The sequence below is a fragment of the Maniola jurtina genome, chromosome 1 (genome assembly GCF_905333055.1).
Source record: "Maniola jurtina chromosome 1, ilManJurt1.1, whole genome shotgun sequence".
Classification (NCBI taxonomy): domain Eukaryota; kingdom Metazoa; phylum Arthropoda; class Insecta; order Lepidoptera; family Nymphalidae; genus Maniola; species Maniola jurtina.
In genome coordinates, this window is record NC_060029.1 from 3,773,952 (window position 1) to 3,792,949 (window position 18,998).

Consider the following 18,998-nt stretch of genomic DNA (forward strand, 5'->3'; position numbering starts at 1 on the left):
AGCCACGTCCGCTAAATAGTTTGTTTCCGCCTTCAGTCGTTAGTTCAGCCACAGCCTAACTGAAGTAAATGCAAACGAGTTAGGAAAGCAGTTTTTGCTGAATCTGTATAACCGTCCATAAAGCAATTTACGTTGGCAACTGGAGCGAGCAGATTTACGTGACTTAATAGTTAATAGTCTACAACGGAAAACGTTCTGAGACGTGGGTATAAATTATGAATTCTTCAGTAAATGACACCCTTCTTTGCACTACATGTTTCCGCTTTTACTAAACATCAATCCATCCATCCAACCATCAGATATTCGTCCACTGCTGGACATAGAAGTTTTGGTGAACGCATCACCACACTCGGCTCCCCACCTTCCACTCCATCCCCTTCCTCTTTTTTTGAGGTCATCTTTAAGGACAGCGAGTTAGAGGTCTCCACTAAATAAATCTGCTTATTACAATGTGACTACATAATAAGTTTTATATTACAGAGTGTTTGAATTAGCAAAATTCATTCACCCGGCCTCTCTCGGGTTGAGTTGTGGTGAGAGGTAAAGGGTGACACACCCACTAACGAGCTATCGCTTTGATGAAGCTCCCTCTTAAGAATGATTTCTTTTGGATGCTTTCTTCGACGCGTTTCTCGATTTTCAAGCGATGCTTTGAAATGTTAAAATAGCCAAAACATGACTAACGTGGTAGAACTTAGCGAGTTTTGATCATATTAGATGAATATCACCCTATATGCGCACACTTCTCGTTATCACCCTGTATACGTATTCAAGTTGGTAATTGGAGGAGACAGATTTACGTGGTACAGGTGATACCTACGCGTATAATGTAATGACAGCACTAGAAAGCCATACAAATTTATTTTATTATTGTTAATTTTATGTCACATTGGAGAAAATATAGCCGAAATCATTGACGGTAGAATTCGTCTTACTTACGTAGGTACAGGGGCGCCAGCCAGGTAACCTCCCAGTGTGCCTGGATGCTACTGGTCCCTTTTGGATGCGTCCGAGGGGAAGAGCAGTGTTCGGGCCGGTGCGCCCCGGTAACATGGCTAATAATTTCTCTTCGGAGATATTGTTGGCTATGGCTAATGACCTGGCAAGGGGGGAGGTTTCTCCGCGTGTCCCTCTGACTAGCAGAGGGCACAGTGGATGAAGCGGAGGATGGGACGCGGGCGACGTGCGCGTCCCAAGGTCGGGGGACGCACTTCGTTGGTGCGTCCCGGAGGTGCGTCGATGGGGACCGAGCAGGTCCCCGGTGGAGGGTCTGCCTTGGCAGACGTCGCTGGTTGGGTCGCGGTTGTTTGCTTCGGCCGTTCCCGTGACCCAGTCGCCAGGCGACGCGCAGTAGCGCCGCTGGGGTTTAGTGGGTATTCCGGTCGCCTCTCGGCCGGCGAGTCCCACATACCCTCCCTCCGGGGGGGATGCGTAAATGCATTCCCCAGCGTCAACAAAAAAAAAAAAAAAAGGTGAAATACACAATTAAATAACAAATATCTTATGACATTCGGCTCTCTGAGACATCCCAGGGTTGAATAACTATGGATCCAATAAGAAAACTTGTAATTAATCAGCGGAGCAATGGAAATAGTTTCTCTGCGTGATCAAATCAGATGAGGAGATCCGTAGAAGAACTAAACTAGGTAACTGACATAATGCAACGAGTTGCGAAATTGAAGTGGCAGTGAGGCGTTGGGACTTCATTGTTAGAATGACCATTGTGCATTATTCTAACCTTATTGAGTGAAAACCTTACCAGCTGTGGACATTTCTATGAATATTCTGTTGAGACGGTGATTAAACTTTTTCATATTATTTTTAACCGCATCGCCGATAGGTATAGCATGTCTATAGGCACAGCCATAGGTCTGTGTCTATGGATCAAGTAATCCCCGTTATAAAAGAAAATTGCACATCAAGATAACGTGAGATGAATCTAGTATCAGTTATCACAGTTTATATCATAATTTTTCAATTTTACAGTAATAATGCTGTAAAGATGACAAAATTAACCGTAACATATCGCAATAAAATACTCGCAATGACTAATGACATGACGCCTCAATATTACTATATCGTTTGACAAAACTCATTTATAAATAAACGTTCAGTGTAATGACCGTCATCAAAACTGTAACCAAACCTTGCCGTTATGTGATACTAGCTTTTGCCTGCGACTTTGTCCGTGGTACCTATGAATGTAATTTATAGCCTATGTTACTTCTAGATAAAGTAACTTTTATAGTAGTGAAAGAATTGTTGAAAAACATTTTTCAATCATTAAGTAACTGTTAAGTATTTTTTTTTATTAACGCTACTAATCAGTAATCACTCATTATAAGTTTGTTTATACTTTATGCACAAGATGAATAAACAAGTTTTCTTTCTCTGTCTTTATTCTTTAAAGAGTGCACTGTGTTTTCGCACACACTTGTATCTATATTGCAATAATATCTCCCACACAGTTGGCTAATCTCTGAGGGGAAGAACCGATGTTCAGGTAAGTAGTAGAATTAGGAGAATATAGGGAAGAGTCGACTAGAAACTGAGCAATTACCCGCCCATGTCGTAAGGCAGGCAATTTTAACAATGCGTATCCCTAGCAAATTATGAATTTAATCGGATCATTATAATAATTTTAGTGTCATTTTTTGAGGAACAAAATGCCTAATCTGTGTCTAATTCATACAAAAAAGGTCAAAGGTCGGTGGAACCACGACCCGGTTTACACGTAAAGGTCATAGCTCATTAGAGCCACCCTGCAATCAACCTCCACCGCCTCGCCTCGTGGGTTTAGTATTTTTTATATGGATTTCTAGGGGCATACACTCGTATAGTACACACACATACACATACACAGGGGTATACGTAAACTCCATAGCGTCGGCGGATTGCTCCGCTCGCAAGCTGTCCATGCGCGGACGGCAAGTCTGCTCGCATGCTTGTCCGTATGCATGCGTCCGTAGCACGCTTTCTGCAAGTGATTCACGCTAGGCCTAATTGAGACATATCGTGCCAATCACTGACAGCCTAATGGAGTATTTGTGGACCACGCGAAGTCCACTTGTTGACTACGCGACTTTCACTCGTTAACCACCTGTCGATAACGACTGGACGCCGAACGACGAAGTGTTGCTGGTTGGATGCCAGGGTAGCTCTAGTGCGCTACGACTTTATGTTACTTTGAACTCATTACCAAAATAAAACTCGAATTTCGACTGTGACTGTCATATTTCTACGTAATTCCGTGGCGCGGAACGGGTCGTTGAACCGCAGTTGCTGCGTCAAATCTTTGCTTACTTTATAAAGTAAAAAAAAAATTAAAATGTTGATATATTACTGCTGCTAGATATTTTTTTGTTTAAAATAAAAATCAAAATGTTGAACTAAAAATCGTTACAGGTTTCCAAGAAAAGTACGAAGAAAATTCTAGGTAGGTAGAGGTACCTACCTAGAATTTTCGGTCGGTCGGTTTGACGTCTTTCGGTTGACGACGCGGGTTAGGCTGAGATTTATATAGCGTACAGCGTATACTTTGCTTTACTTTAGAGTTAAAACGAGGTAGTTTCATGTGAGAAAGATAAAACTTATCCGATCCCAATCCATGATAATACGGTCCGAATTAGTCATAGAACTATTTGTATGGTAATTTCCGGACCACATCCGACTTCCATCATCAGATTCTTCTCCGTCATCTAAGTCTCTAATTCGGCAGAAATTCTCCAGTGTAGAAAGATATTTTCTAGTGTAAGTTCAATTATTACAATTAGCTTTTGCATGAAACTTTTCTTTTTTCCGAGATACAAAGGAGCCTAAATCACTCCCTGCAAAGTCCTCTGTCTGCGATTTCGAGGGTCCGAGACAAACAAGCATAAACGCTGATTCAATTCAATTCAGTTTCTGTAAACATGTCTATGAACAAATGGCAGCTTTATCGAAATCACAGCCAGACTTCAACCACTTTAATTGTGTTTAAGTACAAAAAAGATAGGTGAAAGAAATATGGTAAACTAAAAAATTGGCAAAATAAATAAACCCAATTAAACATCAGATTTGCTTATTGTAAAAAAAACTAAGTAGGGACATAATCTATACTAATAAATAAAATTGGAGTGTCTGTCTGTAATTTCGAAATAACTACCTCATATTAAGCTCATATGGTTATTTGAACGATACCATAACTGAATCACACGTTTTTAAAATTTTTGTCTGTCTGTCTGTCTGTCTGTCTGTCTGTCTGTCTGTCTGTCTGTCTGTCTGTCTGTCTGTTTGAAAAGGCTAATCTTTGGAACGGCTGAACCGATTTTGACGGGACTTTCACAGGCAAGTAGAGGATTGACCAGGGCGTAAAATAGGCTACTTTTTTAACCGACTTTTAAAAAGGGAGTTGTGTTTTTCTACCTATGTACACCGAAATCTCCGAGATTTCTGAACCGATTTGCGTCATTTCTTTTTTAATCGATAGAGGAACTTTGCGACATTGTTTCATAAAAAATTTGGAGTCCAACTCCTCAATCCTGATGCTGCAGGGGATCTGACCAATCCACGCGGGCGAAGCTGCGGGCATCAGCTAGTAACGAATAAGACGTAAAGTAACCATTACTAAAAGATAAATACAAAGTTGCTTTTCAGTAAATACCTGACAGATCGTTCTTTCAAAGTATTCGATCACGAATGAGATAACCGCAAAGTAATTAAAAGGCTTATTTTTATCAATTAACGTGAAACAAAGAGCTCACAGGTCGAACGAAACGAGCTCAAAAATGGCGTCTCGAATTGTTCGAAATCGGATTAAACGAATCCGTGCCGAAACCTCTTTAGCCGTCAAATGTGGCGTAAAAGATAAAATCGGGCGGTCGATGCACTTTAGGGTAATTTGCCGGTGATAGAGCAACAGAATAAGTACTTGAATTGAAAGGATAAAATGCGAGTCTCTTATAAGTACCTACCTACCACATAAGAGGTCGGTTAAAACAGGTTAGCACTTTGGAGGTTTTTTTTTTATAAAAGAATATTAGCCATGTTAAATGACTAATATTCCCCTTTCCTCTCCAACTAAGCGCCAGGCTTGTGCTAGGAGTAGGTACGACAATAGTGCAACGGGCGGGGTTTGAACCGCCGACCTTTCGGTTTACTTTGGAGGTTATCACCAATAAGCATATTTGCTTAGAGTTAAACTTTGACTAATAAAAGGGTTTATTATAGAGTTTTTTTCTACCTTTAACTAATAGTGAAAGGTTAAGTCAGTTTTTTTAATTAACTGAGAGGAAATGCCTTTCCAAAAGTTCTACATCCGTACTTCCTTCCATACTAATATTAGAAATGTGAAAGTGTGTCTGTCTGTCTACTACTTTTCAGGGCTCAACCGCGGCACCGTTTTAATGAAAGGTACATAGTTAGCTTACATCCCGGAGACGGGCATAGGCTACTTTTTATCCCGGAAAATCAAAGAGTTCCTACGAGATTCTTAAAGGTCTATCCGTTTAACCGATTTGTATGAAGGTACATTCAGTACGAGTAGCTTACGCCCCGAAAAGTGACTTCGGCAACTTTTTATCCCGGAAAAGCAAAAAGGTGGAGTCGCGGGCATCATCCTCGGGCGGTATATAAATTAATCAATTTAGTTTGAGGTATTCTTATGAGCTTTTATTGCTACTCTTTAAGCTTTTATTTTAAGCTTGCCGTGTTATTATTTTGCAACTAAAAGACCAGTTCCCGCCAACAGATTGAGCTGAAATACACAACTATGTAACTTCATATAGACAATGTGATATGGCAATGACAATAAAAAGTACCTAGCTTATGCCCGCATCTTTGCCCACATGTGAATTACACAAATTTCAAATCTCTATTTTGCTCCCTTAGGGGTTGAATTTTCGAAAGTCCTTTCTCAGCGGATGTGTGCGCCATAATAGCTATCTGCATGCCAACTATCAGCCCGATCCGTCAAGTAGTCCAGTAGTTTTAGCTGCGCGTTGATAAATCAGTTCAGTCAGTAATCTGTCAGCCTTTCCTTTTATATTTATTACTAGCTGTGCCCGCGACTTCGTTCGCGTGGAATAGTGACTTTTCGGGCAGCATATACTCTGTACGTTAAAAATTTATGAACCGATTGACTTGAAATAAACACTAAATGTTAAGTGAAGCTTACTACAATTAGTGAAAACCGTATCTAAATCGAATAAGCCGTTTCTGATATTAGCGTGCACAAACACACAGACAAACAGACAAACAGACAAAAAAAAATTAATTACAATTTCGGGTTCAGCATCGATATAATAACAACCCCTGCTACTTTTTTTATATATTTCCATTGTACAGACACCACTTTTCTACAATTTTATTATATGTATAGATAGATATTTAAGATGTAGGTGGTCTCATGATAGGCATGGCTACAGAACTCACCTTAAGCGAGTTCTGATTCTTTTTCCAAGTAATTTACTCGCTCACCAATCATAACGGAGGTGATTTCACACGTAAATGAGCAAAGCGTGGTAATTTACTCAAGCGTCGAGCGGCGCGGTGTCAACCAGCGGTCAACAACGAAATAAAACCAAACGGTGGACGGCTATTAATTGCCCGCTGCCCTGAAAACCCAGCGCCGGCCCTTCCCACGGTACGGAAATATTTGAGGACCTGGGAAGGCTTTACATTTCAAAAACTAAGAGGACATTCCAATAATTCGTTAAAATTAACTAAATAATATCTGCTTTTCTGATTTAACTAAATTAATAGCCAGAGAAGAACTATTATAAACAAAAGTCGTGTTCTATTTCTAAGGTGTCGAAATTAGTATGACACTAGACATAATTTTAAGTAAAAACGGGTTGCAGCCCTTAAATAATTTGAGCCGTCTAGTATGGAGTCTAAAAATCCTAGGGTTATTTTCAGGATCAGAAGCACAGAATAGTAAAGTGATTATAACTAAGTAGTTTCTGCGATATTCGGTATAGCAATCTAAGCATCCTTTCCTGTATCATGCGATAGCCAAATATTAATAAGTCATACCTACCAGAGCACTGAAACTTATGCCCACTTACTTATCATCAGATGTGACTAAAGACAAAATTGAAGAGATTACCACCTTACCGTAATGTAAAAGAACGAGAAAACCATTTATAAAAACCCCAACAAATCGATAAAATAAAACTCTATACCCTCGGAGCCGGAAACAGGACACAGATTATAAAGAAATTAAAATTCTTCACAATTCATTGACCGAACGAATACTAGAAGCACGAGCGTCGTTCATTCAGATGCCTTCACTCGTTGTTCATTAGTTTCTTTATGGTGTCCACAACGGAACGCTCCAGATGGAATACCTCGCATCCGTTCCGCTTGAAGTCGCGACCAAAAAACACCTTCTCAAGAATGTCATTTACGCACCGCATCGCTCCGGGCTATGGAGTATAGACAATCGTTTAAGTATTATTTACAGGGCTGTCGTGTACAGATAGACATACACGTATAAAAGCTCAAAAAGAATTTTATAAGTAGGCTAGGTATCCCACAGATGAAAGAAAAAGAAAGTAAAGCAAACTTGGTTTAGGATTGCGTAATTTTAAACAATTTTATTTCGGAGACATGGAAAACAATAAAAATGTAAAGAAAACATAAAAAACCGGCCAAGTGCGAGTCAGACTCGCGCACTGAGGGTTCCGTAGTCAGATATTTTTTCCAACATATATTTCCTGTACTTGTGCTATAAGACCTACCTACTTACCAAATTCTAAATTCTAGGTCAACGGGAAGTACCCTATAGGTTTCTTGACAGACACGACGGACAGACACATAGACAGACGGACAACAAAGTGATCCTATAAGGGTTCCGTTTTTCCTTTTGAGATACGGAACCCTAAAAAGGACGAAATACTTACCTATCTATTCTTCATTCGCGTAAAACACGATTTTTCTGAATTCAAAGAACCCCAGTTTCCCGATTTTTCGTAAACAAAACCTGAAGTAATTTTTCCTGTTTAAAAACAAGTCATATATATATTTCAAGCCGACAAGCCCCCCGCTAGGTGTAAGACAATAGGCGGCGCAACACCGTGACCGAATTATATGACCAAGAGCAACGCCCCAGCGAAGCTTCGGTCATCCAATAAGCTAGCAGGCTGGTGGACTGGGTCGATGACTTAACCAACATCGTATGTAATACACTTATTTATGAAAGTGGACAAAGTGTTTTAATGAAACGATGCGTTTAATTCGTGGTAGGAAAAAATCACAAAATCTTGATTTGAGAAACAATTTTTAATTGATTTCTAAGTATAGACTCCGACTTTGTTTAAACCAAACTGGAACGTTTTTCAGTGGGACTTCCAGCATTAAATAAGAAAGTAACTGAAAATCGTAGCCTTTTCTTTTGAAGTGCTCTTTTCATGTGTTTCAGTGTGAACACTTGAAAAGAGCAACCACCGAGTTTCTTGCTGGGTATTCTCGGTAGGAACGGAATTCCGAACCAGAGGTAGATTATTTTGACGATTCAAAAGCACTTGTAGAGTTTAATTGAAAAAAATATTTTGAATTTGAAAAAAAATTTAATTCTCGTAACGCGTAAGTCCTTTAAAATCGCTTAAAGTGTAGCCAAGACCACATAGATAGAAAATTTAAAGTTCGGAAAGTTGATTTTAATTTCAATACCAATCCGTCATGAAGAAAGATAGATCGAAAGCTCTGAAATAAAAAAAGGAAAGTTTTCTATTCAAATATTTTCCAAACTTGGCTTTTGTATCGTCAAGTGATGATGGTCTACTGATGCTGAAAGCTATTATCTATGTATTCTTATGCGTATCATCCATCTAATGTACAGTTTTCCACCCTGAATTCAGGGGACCTACTATTCTTGCTCTTTCTCTTTCCCTGAGATCCTCACTTAGTGCTCAGCAACACACTTTTTATGACTGTTATCGAATAGGAAAGAGAAATTACCTCGTTCAGCTGTTAACATTTGAGTCACTTGCGTAATTGAGTTTCGGTCCAGTCAATTTAAAGAAAAAACCTTCTTCAAGAAATTGATACTTTTTGTGCTTTCGAACTTCCATAAACTTTTTAAACTCTTTTGGAAGTTTTTACAGGTTATGTTTGAACAACAGTTTATACCGTAAAAAGCATTGGAAAGCTACCGTCATTTATTGATTAAAATCATGAGTTTTTCGGCAAGCATTTTGATTGACTCTACATAATTATTATGTTCATGCTATGTTGAAATTCTGTGTATATTTTGTATAGGAGTCATTGGAGCTACCATACTATAATTTATTATTATTTCTATGGTATATAATATCATATAGGTTTTAAAATCATGTTATACTTCACGGTTTAGTTCAAATATAAGCTGTAATTAGTATTTTGATCCTATTTTTCAAATATCAAGCTTACCTACCGTTGAAAATGTCTCTAGGATCTAGGTACTATTTTGAATGCAGAGTCAGCATAACTACTAAATGTATGTTGGATTTTAATATTTTTACGTCAGTTTACGTATAAAATTAGGATTCGTATTAATCCTCATGTTTGAAAGTAGTGATTACTTCCTTTACATTAGATAATAGTGGATTTTTAGTTCAATCCGTGTCTGAACTCTGAATGCCCAGCTATTTGTACACTCGAATCCTCCTACAGATAATGTTCCAAATGATACAGTGTTATTTTAACTGACTAAATTAAAAGAAGCATAAGACTGTCTTGTGGCACCCCTTGTTGAGCTAATCCAATCGCCAAAGGAATCCGTGTACATCAATCGGCGATGAAGTAGCGGGAATCTCCCATCAAATAATAGTGTTCAAAGGCGATAAAACCGACGCGACGTTCGTAACAACACCTTATCCCGTGATCTCGATAGACCACTCAATCTGTGAACATCTCAATCAAGTGATATTAACAGACATTCCAATATGGTTGTGGCTGATAAAATTGGACCAACACAACCTTTGAAACGCCTATCGGCTTAGCTAAAATTAGTTAAACATCAACGAAGGTGAAAGGGTGGCGAAGGCTGACGATGTTAATACGAAATACCAAACTTTGTCATATCTGTTCAAATACTTATTATTATTATACCTTCTGACCGCTAGATATTTTAATGATCGTCTAACGAAAACCAAGTTGGTTCATGTGATAATTTGAAATTCATTGACTCATTATAAAACAGGGACATGTGGCGTAGATAGTTACATTAAAAATTTAAATTTATAAAGTTAACAATCATTTTTCGATGCTTGCTTAGTACTTGCTTTTTTAGGCGGGTCTCTACTCTCTTCTTTTTCCATATGTGTCACTCTCCTTTTAAAGGGGAGAGTGACATTATATAGACAAGGCCTCGGGGCAAACGCCGAGAGCAAGATATAACCGAACCGGCGTCCTCCCGCGTTTCGCCCATACAACTACGGTTTGGTTGGAGGTCTCTACTCAGTACTCATTACTCACCATATTTCTGAAGGTTGCGTTGACTACTTTACTTATCCAGTCTTCTCCAGTTTGACTCACTTATTCGCCTAGATACTAAGTAGTTACTTAGGTGCTATATTATATTTAAAAAACTTTATGAAATTTTGTGCATTCTTTTGAATTAAAGCGATATCTTTTAATTTCCATTTCAGTACAGAAGCCATTTGAGTACATTCGAGAGGAAACAAATTACTGGGATCCCACGGCGAGAGCACGTAAACCAATCTCGCGATCTAATCTGCGCTGGACACCGATATTGCAATGACGAAATGCACTTATTAGGAGAAAATTCAGATAATCACTTATTGAATACTGACCATACCTATTGGTTGTCTACTCAGGTCAGTAGGTATAAAAATCCTAATGAAAGAGCTTTGGCATATCTCGGAAAAAGAATTGAGATTTAGGTATAATACGCCAAACCCATCCCTTTGTCTTAATAAGACACTAGTTGTTACCTACCTCCCTTACGTTGCTAGGATGGAATCCCTGAAAATTCTTTTTAATAGTGGTCTAGCTTTTAGAGAAAATCTTCATGCATAAAGTTAAATGCTTATAAGCCGACCATGATCCACGGTTCCACTACATTTCATATACGTTGTCTAAAAGTCATTTAGATTCACTCCCACTCTTACACCACGAACACACATTAATAACACCTTTGATGATAATAAGAACTAAACATCCATTAAGTATCTATTAACAGGTGCAAAGCTTCACAAGTAGCATTTAGTAAGTATAAGCACCATTGAATGAGCAGACTCAGTTCATCAATCAACATAATCTGCCATCAGCCATCTCCGATATAACGGCTTATATCCCATCATTCATACATCAGCGCACCCGTTTCGTGATGGACGGTCATCAATAATTTCGAAACTATATTTAATAAATACAATCCATTACCAATTTTCTTTTAGCAACCTACAGCTGGTTAGCAGCTATGTTGAGGATGGGGTACGTGGAAAGGGAATTGCCCTACTCGCCATCCCTAACCCTCAGAAGGACTTGTAGATAGATGATGGACACGGGGCGGTCCGTCGTTCACAGTGTGATCCTCGAGATGGTTGACGTGCTGTGGTTCTGGCACAAACCAGGTTCTAAACCATCCAGGTATCCAGGTTCTGGTTCTAAAGGAGTTTGGGGGCACGTAGTGTCCCAGTGGTTGGTCTGCTACGGAGGACATCCGCTGGCGGAATAAGGAGGTACTGTCAGTCCCTTGTGCTCCGTTATCGTGTTATTATTGTGGGATGGAACTTTGAGAGGTTTTTAGTCGGTAAGAGTCCGACATAACCACTGTGTTCCCCCGTGGTTGGCAGTATCCATGACGGATTTTCCTCACGAAAAAAAGAAGCGTATAGTGCTGCAAGAAGATTTGCAGTTTATTAATAGTTAATCAGAACTAAAAGCTAGAATTTTGAGTTTAATGATACTGTAGTCTCTATCATTGTCGTTATCAATCAATAGACGTTCACTTCTAGACATTAGTTTCTTGTAGGAATTTCCATAAACGATCTTGCAATAGCCTCAGGATGCAAACTATCTCTGTACCAAATGTCGATATTATTAAAAGCGGATGAATCGTGAAAAGGTAACAAACAGATACACAGATAGAGTAACTTTCGCATACCATTAATATGGATTAAAGCATGTATTTGATAAATAATCGTATAAATTAGCAGGTGCAACCTACAGTAGCGTTCGAGCTATGTTCCGAATCATCCATCAATATAATCTGACATCACATTCCCAGCCCATTCCCGGTGTAATGACGGTTCCATCACTCATAGATCACGCACGCGACACGCCTGACATTCCCGCGTGATGCCCGACGCCGCATCAATAATGTCGATCGTGATGACATCATCAGCCGACATTATTGATGAACTGTTATACTCTAATGGTACAGCTTCACTTCGGCATATATGACTGCAGTTCGGGGCTCGGGATACGATAGTGCAGCATTCGGGAAATCAAACTCGAGACACTATTCGGGATGTTTCGCGAATTTTGAAAATAAATTTGGCTAATCAGCCGACCGGCAGATGTGACGTTCTATGTCAGCGAATAGTCCTTCTTGTGATATGTATCAGATATATCCCGGAAAAACAAAGAATTCCCGCGGGATTTAAAAAAACCATATTCGCGCCAACCATTCGGCCTAGCGCGAACATATTTTGCCACCGCCCACATAATAATCATTTACCGAATCCCGATAGTGAATAGGCTGTAGCATTTGTTGCGGACAAGAAAGTTTAACTTCGTAAATGGATTAATAAGTTGAATCATGTTGAAAAACCTTACGGCTTTTATAGTTATTTTTAAATGGCTGTGAATACAGACAGACGGTCATACAGACTGGATGAAACTATAAGGATTCCTTGTGTAGAACTCTAGATAAACAAGATAAAGTTGAAAACTAAAACCCGACTGCGATCGTCTTAATAAACGCTGAAATATTATAGTAAAATTGTTTTTCTGTCGCTTGGTATATTTTAATGTTGTAGTACATTTACATTTAGGAAACTCCGAATTTTTTCAGCTTTTATTTGACATCCCACTCGATACAATAGCAAAAAAAATTTTTGGAGACCCCCACTTTTTTTCATGTAACATCCGTTACGTCATTTTTTTCATATAAAGTGTAACCTATATCACCCGGATTTTTACGACGAACCGATTCATCAAAATCGGCCTAGTAGTTTAGGCGCTACGGTGGAACTCACAGAATCTGGGTAGAAACTAGAAACATACATACCCACATACAATACGTATACATACCCACATACATACATATACTGTTAAAATCATAACCCTTCCTTTTGGCTTTGCCGCAGTCGGGTAAAAATAGACTAGAAACGATCAATTAAATTTAATTAGGTGGCCTTATTTACGTAATTAACTAGCGATTTCTTCCAGACAACCGATTAGGGTTAGTTGGTTTTTTTACCAATAAAATAAAAGGCAGGTGGTGTCAACTAGGCATACCAACTCTAAAGCTGCGTCCACACCTTTCTCCGCTACGCTCCGACGCGTTGCGGAGACCAATCCTTATCCTTAATCTATGGTACACGCTTATAAAAAATTGCATCGAGTGTTGAACGCTGCATGTTACGCTCATATTAAAGCTGTATAAAATTCGTATTCGGTGATGAGACGCACGAGAGTAGAAGAGATAGTGTTCTACAAATGTGACCACATCACCTCAGATCTTTCCACAGATAATGTTTCGAATAATTTGTGCTACCCTGACTAAATCAAAAAATCTAAAACTGCAGCATCACTTACCACTAGGTGAGATTACAATCAAGGCCTAGCTTGTATCTTAGTAAAAAATAAAAAAATAAAAATCACATAAGAAGTGATTAAGAGAAGATATTTTCATATTGTAGTAGGTATCTAAATATAGCAAAAAGTAATTTTAGAGTTTTGCAATACCGACATTGCTATGGTTCTTGACGACATATTTTTTCTAGTTTGCCACGCAAAGTTGCATTAGTTTAGACGTGACTTTATAAAGTACTTAAATTCTTTATTGGTTTCATTGTGTTCGTGTGTGTGTGATATGATAATGCAATTTCTAATTTTAGTTTAGCAACTGGAACCGGTACTAGCCACTTGGGTGTAGCGATAGTTAAGTGCACTCAATCGGTAGCTAGCTTTTTATGCAAATAACTTTAAATAATAAATAGAATAATATATGAGAAGCCAAAAACCCCTGCCAGGAAAACCCGTCTATTGTTCAAAGCTCGGCCGAGTGCCTAAAATTCAGGTTGCTATACGTGTAACTTTAGAATAGAATAGAATAGAATAGAATAGATTTTTATTCAAATAAACTTTTACAAGTGCTTTTGAGTCGTCAAATAATTTACCACTGGTTCGGAATGCCGTTCCTACCGAGAAGAACCAGCAAGAAACTCGGCGGTTGCTCTTTTCAATTGTTCAATTTACAATAATATTGAACAATTGAAAAGAGCAACAAGATTTACTATATTATGCATAAATTGGTCCTAAATATGGATGTGGCCAGTAGGTTTACCTAATAAATCATACAACAAAAAATATGACTAGCTACTTATATTTATATAATTTTATAATATTTAACAAAGCTGATTAAGTATGGTGCTGTACCCTAATCTAGTTCCACTATTAAGTTCAGAATACCACGGTATACAAATACAACTAAATAATAAGTATAATAATAATATGTGCTCAAAGATACGCAATAGACGTGCGTAGAGGCTATTAAAATAGTCTGAAAAGGATGTTATTTCTGATACCGCTTTTACAGTCCAAGCTCAACCAGTGCAAAACGCTTCATTTCGGCTATTACAGAGCTTTGTCGATGAAAAGACTGCAGTAAGTTCATAATAAGCTTAGCGAGTCGAACAGCTTTACAAGAGAATCAAAGCCTTCAACCATGAGCAATCAATACTTTCAATCAGTCACCCATCATAATCGCGATGCACTCTCTGCAATCGAAATAAATATCTCTATCAATTTAGGTCACAAAAATAAAAAATAACAAAACAAGTAGCAAAGCATTTCATAGGTTTAAGTATGACCATCTAAAGAGTAAGAAGGTACAGAGTTTACTCAGAAGAAAATAATGGACAAAGCTTTACAAAATAAGGTAAGCAAACCGTAGAAAGACGTTCAAAAGTGAAGACAGTAGGAGCAGCTCTCCTACAGCTCTCCTAAACCTTCTCTTCACCTGTCCCTGTCAAAGGAAGCTAATTCCTTTCAATCCTTGTGCCTTAGGTATATTGAAACCAACCATGGCTCTCTTAGCGTAATCTGTAAAACGCAGCCGTTCTCTCCCTAATATCTACGTTTCCCTCATCACACAATATACCTACTGGTAGATATAGATTTAGGTAGTCTTAGAATTCTTCCTGAGATACGCGAGTTTCTCGATGAGTTTGTTACGGTAAAACAATTTTAAAATAAACCAGTAACCTTCTTCTTTCTTTCTTCCCGCCGAAGTCTTCACTTCAGCCATCCAAGCTCGCACCAGAAATCGAGTAGACCGCCCAGGCTGCCGAGGACTTCGTGAAATGAGGTTAGGGATCCCAAATGGCGCTTTCGTTGTTCTGTCACGCCCGTGCACTCTAGGAGCACGTGCATCGGTGTTTCATCGACCTCCATGCAGGCCCTGCACAGAGGACTATTGGTGACACCTATTACGAAAAGGTGTTTTCTAGTGGGTTATGCCCTGTTATGAGACCCACCACTTTCCAAGTTTACCTCTGTCCAGGCGCAGTAGTTTGTTATTTTGTCGTTGGTCTATGTTAGGGATAGTTTCTTTGCTATATATATGGTAAGTATATAATACCAGTGACCTGTATGACAGCAGTGTCGCACCAACGAACTCAAACAACTCCAGACATCCAATATCATCGACGGCGAAAACAACGATGAATGCAACGTTCTAGACTTTTAGAGAATAAAACGGCATGAATCTCGGCAATGAAACAAAAAACCCTAGGCATGGTTGACTTGAACCATGAGTTGAACGAACTTAACCGCGGCGCGACGACTTCGCAACGAATTGATTCTATGATAGAAACGCTAGCTTTGTACACTAGACAACAGTCTAAGATATTACTACCAAAAAGCCTTATTACCTATGATATAAAGGCGATAGTTCTAAAGAATGTGCCCCGCTATGTCGCCTATCGTATTCGCACCTTTGATCGAAGCGAATTGGGATGATCTTGCTTTGAAAATATTTTATATTGCTTCTATAATAGTGGTGATATTCAATTTTGACTCTGACTTTGTTAATCTATAACTTTTAGCATGGAATTAGACCTACCTACTAAGTTAATTAACTATAAGTATTTATTAGAAAACTAACCAAAGCAGTGTCCAATATTTTAAATGTCGACCTCCTAGTCGGGATCGATCTCAGCCACGCATCTCTAACTTTTTGGAATGATGCTTCATTTAATAGTAAAGAAAAACATCGTGATTCGCGAGGAAACCTGCATGCTTGAGAGTTGTTCATAATGTACTGCAAAGTGTGTGAAGTCTGCTAATCCACTCTTGGCCAGCGTGGTAGACTATGGCCAAAAAACGCTTCTCAGAGGAAATTCAGGGATTGCAAAGTATCTCGGAACAGTTCTAATGATTAGCATGAACTTTTGTAATCAGATAATGTTTTACTTTCTAAGTTTATCTGCATAGTTTTCATCCCTGAGTTCCCGTAGAAATTCTGAGATAAAGCCAATCAAATCGAAAGGCACTAAGCGTAGATCAGTCCGGTCGTACCCGGGTAGGTATTTGTCTAACATTTTGACAAAATATCGTAACAAATTACCTACTTCTATCTCCCATTAGGTATATTCCTATTATATCAGTACAGTCTCCTGTTGAATGAGCTGAAAATGTACGTAAATACCAACTTAAAATCTAAACAAAGGATTAATAGCTACCTACTTCAATAACGGGAACGCTATATAAATAATAATTATATACTGAAACATGATTGTTCAATTTATGTTTGATTTTCAATGTTCTGATGTTTATGGTCGAATACTATAGCCTATGTTAGTCTATATTATATAGCCTATGTTAATCTTCTACTTGTGTGTGAAAGTCCCGTCAAAATAGGTTTAGCCATTCCAAAGATTAGCCCGTTGTAACAGACACGACACTTCAATTTTATTTATTAGTATAGATTTCTGTGGCACGAAAAAAACACTTTTTCTTTTCTTGCTCTTTTCTAATCTGCACAGTAACGCCGTGATTGACGCTAGCGTGACCGCGCTCGGGAAATAAGGCTAACCATTCACACAACCGCAAAAGAACCATTAGCGCAGGCGAATGCAAAGGAGCATTTAAGCCGTTCGCTGGGCGTGAAGCCCTACATTCAGCCGATTTGTTGATTGACCACAGATGTAATCAAACGAACGAGATCATTATAAAGACTATGAATATTCATCAAGCTGGACGAGCACGCAAACGTACAAATAAATAACTAACTTGGGATTCACACCGTTTATTTTATTGTGCCTAAGTAGAGTTTTGTCTTCAAATCTTTATCCTAGAAACTAGCTAGGTAGTAGAAGAAGATCAGCCTAGCTGTCCAGCGCGGAATTGCAGCCAGTATTCTTGGCACCATTCCACGCGGGCATGATATTTGTATAGTACTTAATTAGATATGGCTAGAAAAATAGAAAATCGAAGCTAGTCTAACTCTACTTTTAAAGTACTTACCTATACCTAAATATTTTTAAACATTTACTTAAAATAAAGTGTAAGTAAAATTATTAATTGAACTGATTGTAATCAATTTTAATAACCATCGACGTAGGTAAAGGTACCTATACTCTTCTTTGTTGAACCATCTGAAATTACCACGGTATTAATGTAAGCGAGAAGACCTATGTGGGTACATATAGTTTTCCTGTTACCCATACCCACCTATAAAAATTTCTTTATTGAGTAATTTGATGTAGCTACGAAGAAGAAACAATAAAATATTAAGGGCGTTGCAACAATTTTATAGTCTACTTATAACTTAATAACATGCTTTTTCATTCAAGTCACCATTGGTTGGCTAACAAAATCAGCGCTCTTGTAATTTAGATAAAATCATAATTTCCACGATGGATGCCCGTCACGCAGCACGCTTCACACGAGGCGCCTTTTTATAATAAACTTGTAGAATACAGTTATGGCTTAGAGCAAGGACCATAACTTATCTCAGTATTTTATACTTAACTACACTTACCTAACTTAACTGGCTCATCCGCGTGGACTACAAACTTTATGAGTCGAATTTTCAAAAATCTTTTCTTGGCGGATGTTTGCTTCATAATAACTACTAGCAGATGCCCGCGACTTCATCCGCGTGGATTTAAGTTTTCCAAAATCCCGTGGGGACTCTTTGATTTTCCGTGATAAAAAGTAGCCTATGTGCTAATCCAGGATAATATCTACCTCCATTCCAAATTTCAGTCAAATCCGTCCAGTACCTAGTTTTTGCGTGAAGGAGTAACAAACACACACATACACACAAACTTTCAGCTTTATAATATTAGTGTGATCTGCATGCCAAACAGCCCGATCCGTCCAGTAGTTTGCGCTGTGCGTTTATAGATTTGTCAGTCAGTCAATCAGCTTTTCCTTTCATAAGTTTAAGTATATTTATTGTAATGGTCGAATCACACTGACTGCGAATCGAAGCAAAAATCCAAAAAAACATTTTGACCTCCACAATCTAAGTATCCAATGGACTTTGTACCGAGAAAAAAATTGGCAGTCAGCGAGGTTTGCCGACAGAAGTGTAAACTTATCAAATAATAGTGGTTTTTAGCTAACTTTCTACTGAATGGTAGGTACCAAAATGATGATGATGACTGAAATGAATTTCAGGATCCTTGATTTATCCTAAAATGATACTAAACTTGGCCTAATACTCGTAACTTAACTGATGTTGGTATGACGATCAGACTGGACGCTCTCCCCAACCCAAAATTTACATCAAAAATCTGGATGGCTCCACTTCTTAAATCCTTTCCTGGGTCCTATAA

At 38.5% G+C, this 18,998-nt stretch overlaps 1 long non-coding RNA gene across 1 annotated transcript; it reads right to left on the minus strand.

Annotated features, from left to right (window-relative positions):
• Positions 1-5,804: 5,804 nt before the first annotated feature.
• Positions 5,805-18,591, minus strand: LOC123866392. Its single transcript, XR_006796181.1, has 3 exons — positions 18,526-18,591; positions 17,702-17,706; positions 5,805-5,933 (listed from the first exon to the last, which is right to left on the minus strand). It is a non-coding gene; the product is annotated as an uncharacterized LOC123866392 (long non-coding RNA).
• Between the last annotated feature and the right edge of the window lie 407 nt (positions 18,592-18,998).